Source organism: Hordeum vulgare, chromosome 5H, assembly GCF_904849725.1.
Source record: "Hordeum vulgare subsp. vulgare chromosome 5H, MorexV3_pseudomolecules_assembly, whole genome shotgun sequence".
NCBI classification, from domain to species: Eukaryota; Viridiplantae; Streptophyta; class Magnoliopsida; order Poales; family Poaceae; genus Hordeum; species Hordeum vulgare.
The window spans coordinates 583,072,308-583,086,694 of NC_058522.1; positions in this window are offsets into that span (position 1 = coordinate 583,072,308).

The following is a 14,387-nucleotide window of genomic DNA, read 5'->3' on the forward strand; positions in this document are numbered from 1 at the left end:
TGTTTCGCCTGATTAATGTGTTTTCTACTTGTGCTGTTACAGCTGGCTTGGTGGCCTTGCGTGTATCTTCTCCACCAGCCTTCTCTTCCAAATCCTGGTAATTAAGCCAGCCATATTCATTCACTCACTCGCCTCTAATTATAGCTAGCTCCTCTCTTTATTCAATACTCTCTCTGTCCTAAGAAAAAGCCGTTGCTTTAGTTTAAATTTATACTAACTTAGTACTAAATGTGCGTCATTTATTTAGAGACCGAGGGAGTAGAATTTAAATTTATACTTACAGGCAATGCCAAACTGCCAATCATTTTTTTTAATTCACGTACTCGCTCTCCGTTTCAGTAACTTTGTTGAGGTGCAATTTTGTCTCACTATCTATTAGTTTCTACAATTCATTCAATTGCGCTCAATAGACCACTAACTAGTACTCCCTGTGATCCAAGTCGCAGCGCTAGTAAAATGTTGTACTAGGGCTGCCACAATTAATTTGGATCGGAGGGACTAATAATTTCTTGATTACAAGTACTCCCACAAACTAACTTTTTTCTATAAGTAAATCGAGCCTAATTAACTTGAGCCCTAATATGTCCATTTAGGTAGGGTCCTGCAGAGAGGGAGTCTTGTTCTGCTCACAGTCTTCAACAAAGGTCTCCTCCACCTCCATTGTCAGCAAGAGGTACAGGACTGCCTACCATTTCCAGCCTCCCAAGAACTGGATGAATGGTATGCATGCTTTGTTGGTTCTGAGCCAACAATTGGTATCTAGAGCTTGGTTTATTGACGTGATCTTCGGAAAGCAATCGAAGGATCATGTCAAACCCGGGCAAGGAGATCGTTGTGGCAGGAGCTAGAGCACCGATGCCGATGGTTGGGGGGTCGCAATTCCCCCGGCTGGATCGAGAGGACTACGCACTATGGGCGATGAACATGGAGGTCGCGATGGAGGGAGCGGAATTTTGGGAAGCTGTCGATCCCGGCGGCGCCGAGTACGCGAAGGGCGCGGCAAAGTACCGGACAGATCGTCAGGCGTTAACGGCGATCTACTCCGCCATGCCGAAGGATGTGCTGCAACACCTCGTCGGAAAGAAAACGACGAAGGAGGCATGGGAGACCATCAAGATCCTGCACCAGGGTCATGACCGTGTCAAGGAAGCACACCTTCAGTCCCTCATGAGAAGCTACGAGTGCCTGAAGATGGAGGAAAGCGAGACGGTTGATCAGTTTGCCTCCCGTCTCAAGACCCTCGTCAACGGCATACGCGGCTATGGTTCAACTCTAGAAGAAGTTGCGATCGTCCGACGATTTTTGCGTGCCGCGCCGGCACGCTACATCCAAATTGTCACATCGATCGAGCAATGTCTTGACCTGAACACTCTCACGGTCGAGGATCTCGTCGGAAGGTTCAAGGCCCACGACGAGAGAATTCGTCTCAGCTTCGGCGATTCGAAGGAGAGTGAGCATCTCATGCTTACAATGGCGCAATGGATGGCCCTGTCGAAAGGAAAGCAAGGTGGATCCACAAGCGGTAGTAAAGCAAAGGAGAAGCAAAGCCCGGCGAAAAAGGACCTCGCTGGACAGGAAGAAAAGGCTAGAAAACCAAGGAGAAAATTTGACATAAAAAAAGTAAGGTGTCACAATTGTGGAATCCTCGGTCACTTCAAGTCTGATTGCAAGAGTCCACCGAAGGAAAAAGCTCTCATGGCCAAGGGAGGCGATGATAGCGATATGATGCTCATGGTCGAAGTATGCGAGCTTATGGACGAGGATGGTCCAGCTCCGAAGGCACCGGCTACCGAGGTTGTCACGCTCGACGAAGAGAAGGTTTACCTTCATGACAAGAAGAGGGTGAACACGGCGAGGCACGTGTGGTACCTCGACACGGGAGCAAGCAACCACATGACCGGTGACAAGGACCAGTTTTCTGAGCTAAATCTCTCGGTTGGAGGCACGGTTCAGTTCGGTGACGGGCGGACCATTGACATCACAGGGCGAGGTACTGTCCTATTTGAGCTGAAGAATGGCGGTCACAAGGTACTCACAGATGTGTACTATATTCCCAAGCTAAAGAGCAACATCATAAGTCTTGGCCAGCTCGAGGAGCGTGGTTGCAAGATTGTGCTCGAAGATGGCTATCTATGAGGGTATGACCGTCAGAGGATGTTGATCATGAAGGTGCAGAGGTCGCCAAACAGACTCTACGTCCTCAACTTGGATCGTGTGGATCCAGTATGTCTCTTGTCAAGCACGGAGGACTCGGCATGGAAGTGGCACGCGCGCTACGGTCATCTAAATTTCCAGGCTCTTCGGCAACTTGGACAAAAGGAGATGGTACGTGGCCTACCGTGCATTGATCATATTGAGCAAGTGTGCGACGGTTGCCTTGTTGGGAAACAAAGGCGGGCCTCGTTCCCGAGAGAGGGAAACTTTAGAGCAAGTAAAGCTCTTGAGTTGGTCCATGGAGACTTGTGCGGACCCATTACACCAGCTACCCCAGCTGGGAACAAATACTTCTTACTCATCGTCGACGACTTCAGCAGATACATGTGGATTGTGTTGTTGAAGACGAAGGACCAAGCTTTGCAAGCCTTCAGGAAAGTAAAGATGGCGGCCGAGGTAGAATCCGAAGCCAAGCTGAAGGCCCTCCGTACCGATCGGGTGGGTGAGTTCAAGTCTCGTGAATTCACAGAATTTTGCGAAGCACATGGGATCAAGCGGTATCTTACGGCGCCATATTCACCGCAGCAAAACGGTGTTGTGGAACGGAGGAATCAGACCGTGGTGGCGATGGCACGAAGTATGATGAAGAGCAAAGGGGTCCCGGGCAAGTTTTGGGGTGAGGCGGTCAATACTGCCGTTTATTTGCTGAACCGGGCTCCAACCAAGAGTGTGGTTGGGATGACGCCGTACGAAGCATGGTACGGACATAAGCCCGCGGTTGATCATCTTCGTACTTTCGGGTGTGTGGCGCATGTGAAGACGGTGGCCGGGCATACAAGTAAGTTGGCGGATCGGAGTACTCCAATGATATTGGTTGGCTATGAAGCAGGCTCGAAGGCGTACCGTGCGTGCAACCCCTCTACCAATAAGGTGGTTGTGACTCGTGACGTGGTCTTTGAAGAAGCAAGGTCATGGAATTGGAACTCTACCGAGCCGGTATACCCGATCTCTGATGAAATCTTTCACGTTGTTTACAACAATACGAGCATGCCGATAATCAACCGGAGACTACAACGACGCCGAGTGATTCTCTGGACAACGGAGCGCAGCCGAACGCGCCAGATAAAGCAGGGATAGAGGCGCGCGAAGGCACGCAGCAGGACGCGGCAGACGATGCATGCGATGGCTCGTGCAACACACCAAGCAATACTCGAAGCGCTCGACCAAGTGACTGCGTACCACAGGGGAGCAGCCTGGGAGCTGCGCCTGGAAGAGAACCTGAATCGCCAGAAAACAGGAGTTTGGCAACTCCACAAGATGAAAATTCCTCGTCTTCGGCAGAACAGGAGACAAGGGAACGTCCGCCGACACCAGTTCATCTTCGACCAGTGATGGATTTATATCCGGAGGAAGCACTTCATACTATTAATCCTGTCAAAGTTATAAGAAGAGGACGACAATGTTTGCTTAGCGTCGAGGAACCGACGAAATTTGAAGAAGCAAATACTGAGGAGTGTTGGCGTCGTGCTATGGATGAAGAGTTGGGATCAATACGAGACAACAAAGTATGGGAGCTCGCTGATCTTCCCAACGGTCACAAATCCATAGGGCTCAAGTGGGTGTACAAAGTCAAGAAGGATGCTGAAGGAAACTTGGTCAAGCATAAAGCTCGGCTCGTAGCTAAAGGATTCGTGCAAGAGCAAGGTGTGGACTTCGAGGAAGTGTTCGCTCCAGTCACAAGGATGGAATCGGTGAGGCTAGTTATAGCTCTCGCGGCTCAAGAATCTTGGAGGCTACATCACATGGATGTAAAATCCACATTTTTGAACGGGGAGTTGGAAGAAGAAGTATACGTGAAGCAACCACCGGGGTACATCAAAGAAGGAGAAGAACACAAGGTGTTGAAGCTACACAAGGCATTGTACGGGCTACATCAAGCTCCTCGGGCATGGAACATCAAGCTTGACCGTACATTGATTTCTCTTGGTTTTGAGAAAAGTCCACTCGAGCATGCTATGTACAAGCGAGGTAAAGGCAAGGATCGTCTCTTAGTGGGCATCTATGTTGATGATCTCTTGATAACTGGAGCAGACGAAGAGGAGATTGCAAGATTCAAGCTACAAATGAAGGAGCTATTCAAGATGAGTGATCTAGGGCTCTTGACATACTACCTCGGGATCGAGGTACAACAAAAGCCGAACGGGATCACAATATGTCAAGAGGCATATGCAAAGAAGATACTTGAAAGTTGTAGCATGGAGGATTGCAAACCAACTTATGCTCCAATGGAACCTCGGCTTAAACTTAGCAAAAGGAGTGAAGCCCCTGCGGTTGATGCAACGGATTATAGAAGTGTGGTCGGAAGCCTAAGGTATCTTGTGAATACATGACCGGACTTGGCCTATTCCGTTGGCATAGTGAGTCGCTTCATGGAAGCACCCACGACTGAACATTGGGCAGCTGTCAAACATATACTCAGGTACATCAAAGGGACTCAACAAACTTCGGTTGTGTCTATTTGAGAGAGAAAAAGAAGGAGATGGTGGAGCTACTTGGCTACAGTGATAGCGACCTGGCAGGAGATGTGGATGACCGTAAAAGTACTTCGGGTCTGGCATATTTCTTGGGCAGGAGCATAGTAACTTGGCTATCACAAAAGCAGAAGGTGGTCGCATTATCGTCCTGCGAAGCTGAGTATATAGCAGCTGCAACCGCAGCGGGTCAAGGTGTGTGGCTAGAAAGGCTACTCGGTGACCTCACAGATAAAGAACCTGAAAGAGTGGTGTTCAATGTTGACAACAAGTCTGCGATTGCCCTGTGTAAGAATCCAGTGCATCATGACAGGAGTAAGCACATAGATATAAGGTATCACTACATACGACAGTGCGTGGAAGAAGGCAAGATTGTAGTCAACTACGTTTGCACCGACGATCAACTTGCAGATATCCTGACCAAGTCTTTGGGACGACAGAAGTTTACAGAGATGCGGAGAAGGATCGACGTCCAAGCTGTAAAATGAGGACATCGTGTTTAGAGGGGTGATTGTTGGAGTTAACCACGGCGTCCGAGTTCGTGTTGAACTGGAACAGTCACCTAGCATAGGATTTGTAATTGGACTAGGACTAGTTTAGGACTAGCTTATCTCCTTTAAATATCCATGTACCCCTGCGTTGTAATAGCACCAAGAGTTGAGATCAATAAACAAAAGAACCAGGCTCCATACGAGCCTGTTGCTATACGCCGGCTACGTGCGTGGGATGCTTCGGATCGATCAAGCAGCTTGCTAGCTTGCTAGCTGTACTATGTTGGTGCAGTACATCTCGACGTAAAATACTCCGTCGAGTTCAGCCAGTGGTTCGTCTTCGTCGTCGATCGTCACCGTCGTCGGAAAGTACTCGGCGTCGGTTCTGGGCCAACATGCTTACCTCTCTATTTTTTCTAAGCTTCGTTTATGCTTTCTGTCGGCTTATATTCGTGGCCAATCAGATATAGTCTCTCTGATTTGGTGTGCTTTTCATGTTCTCTAATTCGCACACACAAAAAATGGTTAGGGTTTCGCCTAACTGGACAAGCTAAGTTAAACCTATTAGCCGATCTAAATTTTGTATGTCAATATACCTGTTAAATATATATACTCCACCTCCCCCATCCATAGTAATTGTCGCTGATGTAGTACAAAGCTGTGTACTAGATCAACAAGAATTAATATGGGCAGCATGGAGTAACATTTGTATAGTAATATCCTTATGAACTTCTCTTTGTGTCAAAACAAATTACAAGCAATGGAAAGCTTCGTAGGCAACTCATTACTTATGCAAATCTGTTGTTGAATGTTGCACAAAGTAGGCACACACTATAACACGCTGCAGTTAGATTTTGAGTAATACTACCATAATATGATGATAACCCTGTTCTTTAGATGCATCCACAAAACCCAAATCATAAAATTTGGCCAAGTTAGCAAAATTTCACTGGTGGAAAAAGGGCCTTTGGTCGCGGTTCGCAACTGCCATTAGTCGCGGTTGCGCAACCGCGACCAAATAGGCGCGACTAAAGGCCCCCCCTTTAGTCGCGGTTGCTTAAGAACCGCAACTAAAGGCCCGTCCACGTGGGCGCCAGGCGGCCGTCGGGGCGGAGGACCTTTAGTCGCGGTTCTTCTGCCCAACCGCGACTAAAGGCCCCCCCCCCCTAAACCTGTTTTCTGTTTAATTTGTATTGTTTTATTTCTTTTGTGCTTTATTTTAATTTTGAAGGAGTTTCACATATTCTACGGTACTACATACATGCATATGAATGTACAATTTCAAACAAATTTGAAATTAGAACCAAAAAGAATTCAAGAGGAATATACAATATATATTCAATATCATCGGATGACCATATACAATTTTGAACAAGTTTCCATACATAATTTAATGCATATGAAGTTCTACGTCCTCGTAATGGTGTTCTCCTTTACGATGGAGGACTTCCCTCCTGAACCATCCAGCTAGTTCCTCTTGAAGTGGTCGGAAGCGAGCTTCTGGACTAAGCATCACCCGGAGGTTATTCCGCTGAGCATTGGTATCACTCGGAACCCGCTCAGAGGTGTATCTCCGGATCATCTCACAGACATAGTATCCACATAGATTGGTCCCCGCTGGCTGAATATCCCCACCATTCTTAGCCTTTGACCTTTTGAATTCTAGCTCTTTTTTGAATTCACCGACCTTTGTATCTACGAACCGTCTCCAAACCCTACGAGGCAAAGAAAATTAAATGAACAAGAGAGTTATTAGTTACTTGATATTAGGAAATGAACGAAATAGGCCGATCGATATAGAGCGCAAATGAATGAAAATAATTACTTCTGCAGCATTCTTCTCATGCCGCCCCAAAGCTTTGGATCCATATTTAGAGAGTCGTGGACGAGACATTCTGAGGTGTCAACTTTAATTACTAGCAGAATCCAGTGGAACCTGCGGACACGATACATGCACAGTACGTCATGCATAACTCATCGATTAGCCGGCCACATATCATGCATGGAGTAAACAAAAGAGAATGTGCTCAAGACAGAAACACTCACCCAAAATGGTAAGGAAATAGAATATCACTTTTGAGTTCCTGCTTTGTAAGAAACTGCCACAGGTCTGCCTCCATGTCGGCGGGGTGATGCTCCAACACATATCCATTAACGATGTGTGGGTCAATGAACCCAACATCATGGATGTTCCTTACTCTGCATTCCTTAATCTTCATTCTGCATGTATAATAGCGGACACAACAATATAGTTACGACATATATATAGTGCAGGCAATATGAACGAGATGGGGTATAAATAAATCACTTACAGAACGTAGCAACTGATGATAGATTTGTCGAGCTCGCGCAGATTGAAAAGCTGGAACAATTCACTCAGATGAATTTGTACATAGTAATGTTTGAAGTGATGCTCATATCTAACTTCCGCATAAATATAATCTTTGGCGTTTTTATTTTTTATGTAACCCTTGTACCATTTCACCAGACCTTTCATTTGTGGAGGTAGATCCTCTTCCTGCGCAGGCTCGACGAGAGGCCCATTCTTCACATATGTAATTACTACCTCCTTCACTGGCGCCTCATCAAGGCCTAACATTTCATGAAGAGTAATACCTAAGTTGGCCGCTTGTTCTCTGGCACTCGTTACAGTCAATCCATGTGCTGCCGCAGCTGCTATGATATCGGGGTCATCCGGACCGGCGGCTTTCACTATAAGCGGGGCAATCGATTGTTTACTTTGTTCCCCGAGCTGGGCAACTCGTTTCCCGCTTTTTTTACTTTCTAATTCCGTTTTCTCGGCCTCCTCCAAGGCTTTGTTCTCCTGGTTCTCCGCCCGCTCTTTCTTCTCCTTCAACATGAGTGCCTGCCTACGAAGTTCACGTGCATAGTCGTCAGGCAGATTCTTCGCGGCTTGGGACGGTGTGCTCAAAAATGACTTAGCCCACTTCTTTTGCTCATCAGAAAATACTGGCTTGGGCTCGGGCTCTCTTTTCTTCTTGCAGTCCGCCTTCCATTTCTCATGATCAGCAGCCGCCCTCGCGGCAGTTTCCTCGGCACTACGTTCCCAAGGCCTTGTGGGGAGAGGCTTCAGTGATGGCTCCGGTACCTTTGTGGTCTTAGGTACATAAGGGTCCGGGTTAATAATCCAGGACTGCTTCTGCTTCTTTGCCGGAGGTGGATTGGGGGGTGGCGTCTGATCACCTGCCGGACGAGGACTGGGGGACGGCGTCTGATCACCCGCCGGACGTTGTGGACCGGGGGGCGTCGGCTGACGTGACGGAGGTGTAGGTGAACCGTCGCCACCACCACCACCACCACCACCGCCACCGCCACCACCACCACCGTAGGGGGGTGGACTTGTTGTCCTTGGCGCCTCGCCTGGAAACTTGATAAACTTCTTTTGCCATAGAATGAAATGGCGCTTGACATCTCCAAGTCTTTTCTCCCCTTCAGGTGTAGCAATGTCAATCTCCAGGTCCTCAAACCCTTGGACTATGTCCTCCACCGTGACACGAGCATAGCCATCTTGAATGGGGTTGTTGTGGTGGAGTGCTCCAGGTAAACATGGTAAAGCACTGCCGATGGCTACCTTCATGGACATGTTCCCGATAGGATAATACAGATGACATTCTTTCATCTCCTTTATATCGTCCACGGGGTAGCGAGGAGGCTCCGGTGCAGTAATTTCGACCACCAGAGGCTCCGGTGCAGTAATTTCGATCGTCGGTGCATCTGCACCAGCCGGTGGGGCCTCCGTGGAAGCCACGCTGCTTCTCCGCTGCTGGCTTCCGAGATCCGCTGGATGATCTTCATGCTGCGCCCGAACATCTCTTTCGGCTAATAGTACACTCACGGTTTTCTTCATCACATCCATTTCCGATGCCAACCGCGCCACAACATCTGCTTCCCGATCCATCTTTCTCTTACGGCTTCTGTAACCGTACGGGTCATCGTTCTGGGGGAACCCTATTTTCCACGGAATGTTCCCCATGCCTCGTACACGTCCTCCGTGTTCAGGATTCCCGAGGGCTTTTGTCAGCGCGTCGTTCTCTCTGTTGAACTTGATCTTCCCCTCTTGAGCATCCCTCATTGCGTCAATAAGGGCTTGGGTGGGTTTAATTAATTTGCCCTGGTAAACACACTCCCCTGTCTCCGGGTTCAGCGTTCCCCCATGCCCGTACCACCAGCTTTTGGCCCTTTGGTCCCATCCCTCCGTACCTGGACGGATTCCTCGCGCCCTCAGCTCGTTCTCCATCTTCTCCAACCTAGGCACCCAAATGCGATACCCTCCTGGCCCCATAATATGATTGTACTCCTTCTTAGCCGCATTTTCCTTATTTCTTTTCGATATTTGAATGAACTGCTCCGATTTCTTTTGCTTCACAAATTCTGGCCAATCATGTTTCAGTTTCTCATATTGTCCTTTGAAATCCGGAGTCTTGTTCTGCTTGACAAAGTCATGGGCTAGATTTTGCTTGAATTTCCGGAATGCGTCGGCCATCTTATGAAGAGCGAACTGTTTGACTAGCCTCCTCCTCTCCTTGTTTTCCTCAATCTTGTTACCCTCCTCATCGAATTTGTTGTATTCCGGAGGTAGAACGAAATGTTCCATAAGCTTCTTGAAGCAATCTTTTTTTGTTCTCTTATCGACAAAAGTGAAACCAGCATTTCGTGCCTTCTTTGGCTCATTCCACTCCTGGACGGTGATCGAGACGTTGTCTCTAACAACGGCTCCGCATTGGCTGACAAACTTGGTGGCGTTCTTGCGGGGCTCCAGCGGCCTGCCGGTTGCACTGTCGACAACCTCGATGGTGCATGTTTCTCCTTGTTTCATCGTCTTGGTTGCGCCACGCTTTGACGACGTACTCGATTGTTTCGACGATCCGGCCGAGGGCTAAAATAAGAAAGAGAGTCGCGCGCGTTAGTACACACATATTTATTCAAATCAGTTAGTTTTTTCATATTTGATAGTCTCTGTTCTTTTTCATATTCGATGAAACTTTTTATATTCGATGAAACTTTTAAATAGATAGTCTCTGTTCTTTTTCTTCCAAGACGTTCTTCCAAGACGAACTACCCACGGGACGTCGGGATGAGATGTTCGTTCTTGATTTCTGCGAGCCCTGTCGGCATCGATGGGCGCGGGGACGAGGGCGGCTATGAGCGCAGCGACGAGCGCAATGCTTCGAGCGGAGGGGGCAGTAGGCGGCGACAGGAAGCGAGGAAGGCGGGCGCGGCGCGGGAAAGATGAAAGGATAGGGGTGAACCCTTTAGTCGCGGGCGAGGGCGACGGCGGGCGGCGACGAGGGCGAGGGCGACGGCGGGCGGCGTCGACGAGGGCGAGGGCGACGGCGGCGGCAGGCCTTCGGCGCGCGCGGCAGAGAATCAGAGAAGACGAGAGAGATGGAGAAGACGGCGGCAGGGGAGGCGACCCGCACTTGTATTTATAGCCCCCCCCTTTAGTCGCGGTTGGGGACGCGACCCGCGACTAAAGGTACCCTTTAGTCGCGGGTCGCCTCCCCAACCGCGACTAAAGGGTTTTTGGCGGGTTTTTTGCGTTCCCGCGCCCCCCCCTTTAGTCGCGGTTGGGGAGGCGACCCGCGACTAAAGGGTAACCTTTAGTCGCGGTTTGCCAGACCAACCGCGACTAAAGGCCCCCCCCAAATCTTCTTTTATTTTCAGAACCTTTTATCTTTTTCTTTTCAGAAAAATCATCATTGCTTTTATAGAAACTTCAAACATTTTATTTTCTGTTTTCTAAGCATATTTTCGTAGGAAAAATATGCATAGAGACAATACATTGAATCTGCCTAAAACGGGACAGAAAAAAGAGAATCCATTTAAAGGGAACATTGGCCACAGCCTCTCTCCCCCCCGGCCGTGAGCGCGCCGCCCCTTTCTTCTCCTATCCGCCCGCTGAGAGGTCGTTTTTGCGTTCCCCGCGCGCAACGACCTTTAGTCGCGGTTGGTCTGGCCTTTAGTCCCGGTTGCACCAACCAGCCGGGACTAAAGGTTAGATGACCAGCTCTGGATTCCTCTTCTTCCCGCCATTTCTTCCCTGTCTTCCCGCCTCTTTCTTCCCGCCACTTTCTTCCCGCCTCCTGTCTTCCCGCCTCCTGTCTTCCCGCTCCCATTTTTCCCGCCATTTCTCACTACATATATGTAGCCCGGCTTGGCCAGCATTATCACATCTCTACAATCTCTCATCACTCTCTCATGGCTTCCACCGCACCCACTCTAACCTACCAGCAGGTGGAGGAGCTTTGCGCCTCGAACTACCCTTGTCCACCGGGCTACCGCGTCCCCACCGGCTGGAGCCTAAGCGCCGGCGGCGTGCCGGTCCCTCCCGTCCCTCAGGGTACTGCGCGCCGGACGGCCATCACGAACCACTACTACCTCGACCTCACGCCGGAGCAGCGGATGAATCCCCGCTGGCATCCCGATAACCAGCATACTTGGGACGCCTTCTTCATCAATCGGCGTGAGAGGGCGCTCGCCAGGTATGAGGAGGACGGTCTGCCTCCTGGGAACTTCCACGAGGCCGGCCGTCGGCTATGGTGGTACGGCCGGACTCTGCAGAGCGTCATGGACTACATCACGGCCGGCGATATCCCCCGCCTGCGCTACCCTCAGTTCGAGCCACGAGCGCCGCCCGACGACAGCGACGACAGCAGCGACGACGACGGCGGCAACTTAGAAGGCGACGACTACCAGTACAACGACGACGGCGGCTATGAAGACTACGAGTATGCATATTATACGCCTAGGCAGGAGTATGACTAAATCACTCCAAATTTCATGTATCATCAGTGGTATCTCGAATCATTCGAAAATGGACACCAAACACATCACGGGTAATATAATTCACATGATCCATTCAACAAAGTTTGGTACAATAAATTATTACACATCATTTCTTCCCTTGTGTCCCTGCTTGCTTACGATTGTGCCGTATCCATGGAGCATCCTCATCATTTAACTTAATGCTTGGGTCGGTGTTCACTTTGAAGGGCGGAATTTCAGCAAACATATTATAATCTTCTGACATGTCTGTCTTGTCCTCCACTCCCACGATGTTTCTTTTCCCTGAAAGAACAATGTGGCGCTTTGGATCATCGCATGATGTACTGATCGTTTTCTTATCTTTCCGTTTCCTCGGTTTGCTACTCATGTCCTTCACATAGAAAACCTGAGCGACATCTTTCGCTAGGACGAATGGTTCGTCAAGGTAACCAAGATTGTTGAAATCCACCATTGTCATTCCGTATTGTTGGTCCACCTTTACCCCACCTCCTGTTAGCTTGAACCATTTGCACCGGAACAAAGGGACCTTAAAGGAGGGTCCATAGTCAAGTTCCCATATCTCCTCTATGTAACCATAATATGTGACCTCTTGCCCATTCTCGGTTGCTGCATCAAAGCGGACACCACTGTTTTGGTTGGTGCTCTTTTTATCTTGGGCGATCGTGTAAAATGTATTCCCATTTATCTCGTACCCTTGGAAAGTCGTTATAGTCGAAGATGGTGTCTTGGCCAACATGTACAGCTGATCTACAACATCATTGTCATTCATTAAATGTTTTCTCAACCAACTGCCGAAAGTCTCCATGTGGGCCTTCCTAATCCAGGATTCAGGCTTCCCCGGGTTGTCAGAGCGTAAAATATTCTTGTGTTTCTCAAAGTACGGAGCCACCAAGCTGGAATTGGTCAGTACAGTGTGGTGTGCTTCAGTCAGAGAATGGCCGTCCATACATATCGTTGATTTCCTTCCGATCGTGCCTTTTCCACTTAGTCTCCCCTCGTGCCGCGATCGAGGAAGACCAATCGGCTTAAGGTCAGGAACAAAGTCAACACAAAACTCAATTACCTCCTCATTTCCATAGCCCTTGGCGATGCTTCCTTCTGGCCTAGCACGGTTACGAACATATTTCTTTAATACTCCCATGAACCTCTCGAAGGGGAACATATTGTGTAGAAATACAGGACCGAGAACGAAAATCTCTTCGACTAGGTGAACCAGGAGGTGCGTCATAATATTGAAGAAGGATGGCGGGAACACCAACTCGAAACTGACAAGACATTGGATCACATCGTTCTGTAACCGTGGTAGAACTTCTGGATTGATTACCTTCTGAGAGATTGCATTGAGGAATGCACATAGCTTCACAATGGCTACTCGAACATTTTGCGGCAGGAGCCCCCTCAAAGCAATCGGAAGCAATTGCGTCATAATCACGTGGCAGTCGTGAGACTTCAGGTTTTGGAACTTTTTCTCCGCCATGTTTATTATTCCCTTTATATTGGACGAGAATCCAGACGGGACCTTCATACTGCTCAGGCATTCAAAAAAGATGACCTTCTCTTCTTTGGTCAGAGCGTAGCTGGCACGACCTTGAAACCATTCCGGATGCCGGTCATCAGGGTCTTTCAAACGTTGCTGGTCCTGCCGTGCTTCCTTTGTATCATTTGTCTTCCCATACACGCCCAAGAAGCTTAGGAGGTTCACGCAAATATTCTTCGTAACGTGCATCACGTCGATTGCAGAGCGGACTTCTAGGACTTTCCAATATTCTAGCTCCCAGAATATAGATTTCTTCTTCCACATGGCTGCGTGCCCGTCAGCTCCCTTCGGAACTGATTGTCCGCCAGGACCCTTTCCAAAGATGACTTTCAAATCCTTGACCATATCAAATAACTCAGCACCAGTGCGTTCCGCAGGCTTCGGCCGGTGATCTGCCTTGCCGTTGTAATGCTTGCCTTTCTTTCTTACTGGATGAATTTTCGAAAGAAATCGACGATGCCCAAGGTACACGTTCTTCTTACAATTTGGCAAATGTACACTTTCAGTCTCATGTAAGCAGTGCGTGCATGCATTGTATCCCTTATTTGACAGTCCCGAAAGGTTACTAAGAGCAGGCCAATCGTTGATGGTTACGAAAAGCAACGCTCGTAGGTCAAATTCCTCTTCTTTGTGCTCATCCCACACACGGACACCAGGTCTGCCCCACAGCTGTAAAAGTTCATCAACTAATGGCCTTAGGTACACATCGATGTCGTTGCCGGGTTGCTTCGGACCTTGGATGAGCACTGGCATCATAATGAACTTCCGCTTCATGCACAACCAAGGAGGAAGGTTGTAGATGCATAGAGTCACGGGCCAGGTGCTATGGCTGGAGCTCTGCTCGCCAAAAGGATTCATGCCATCTGT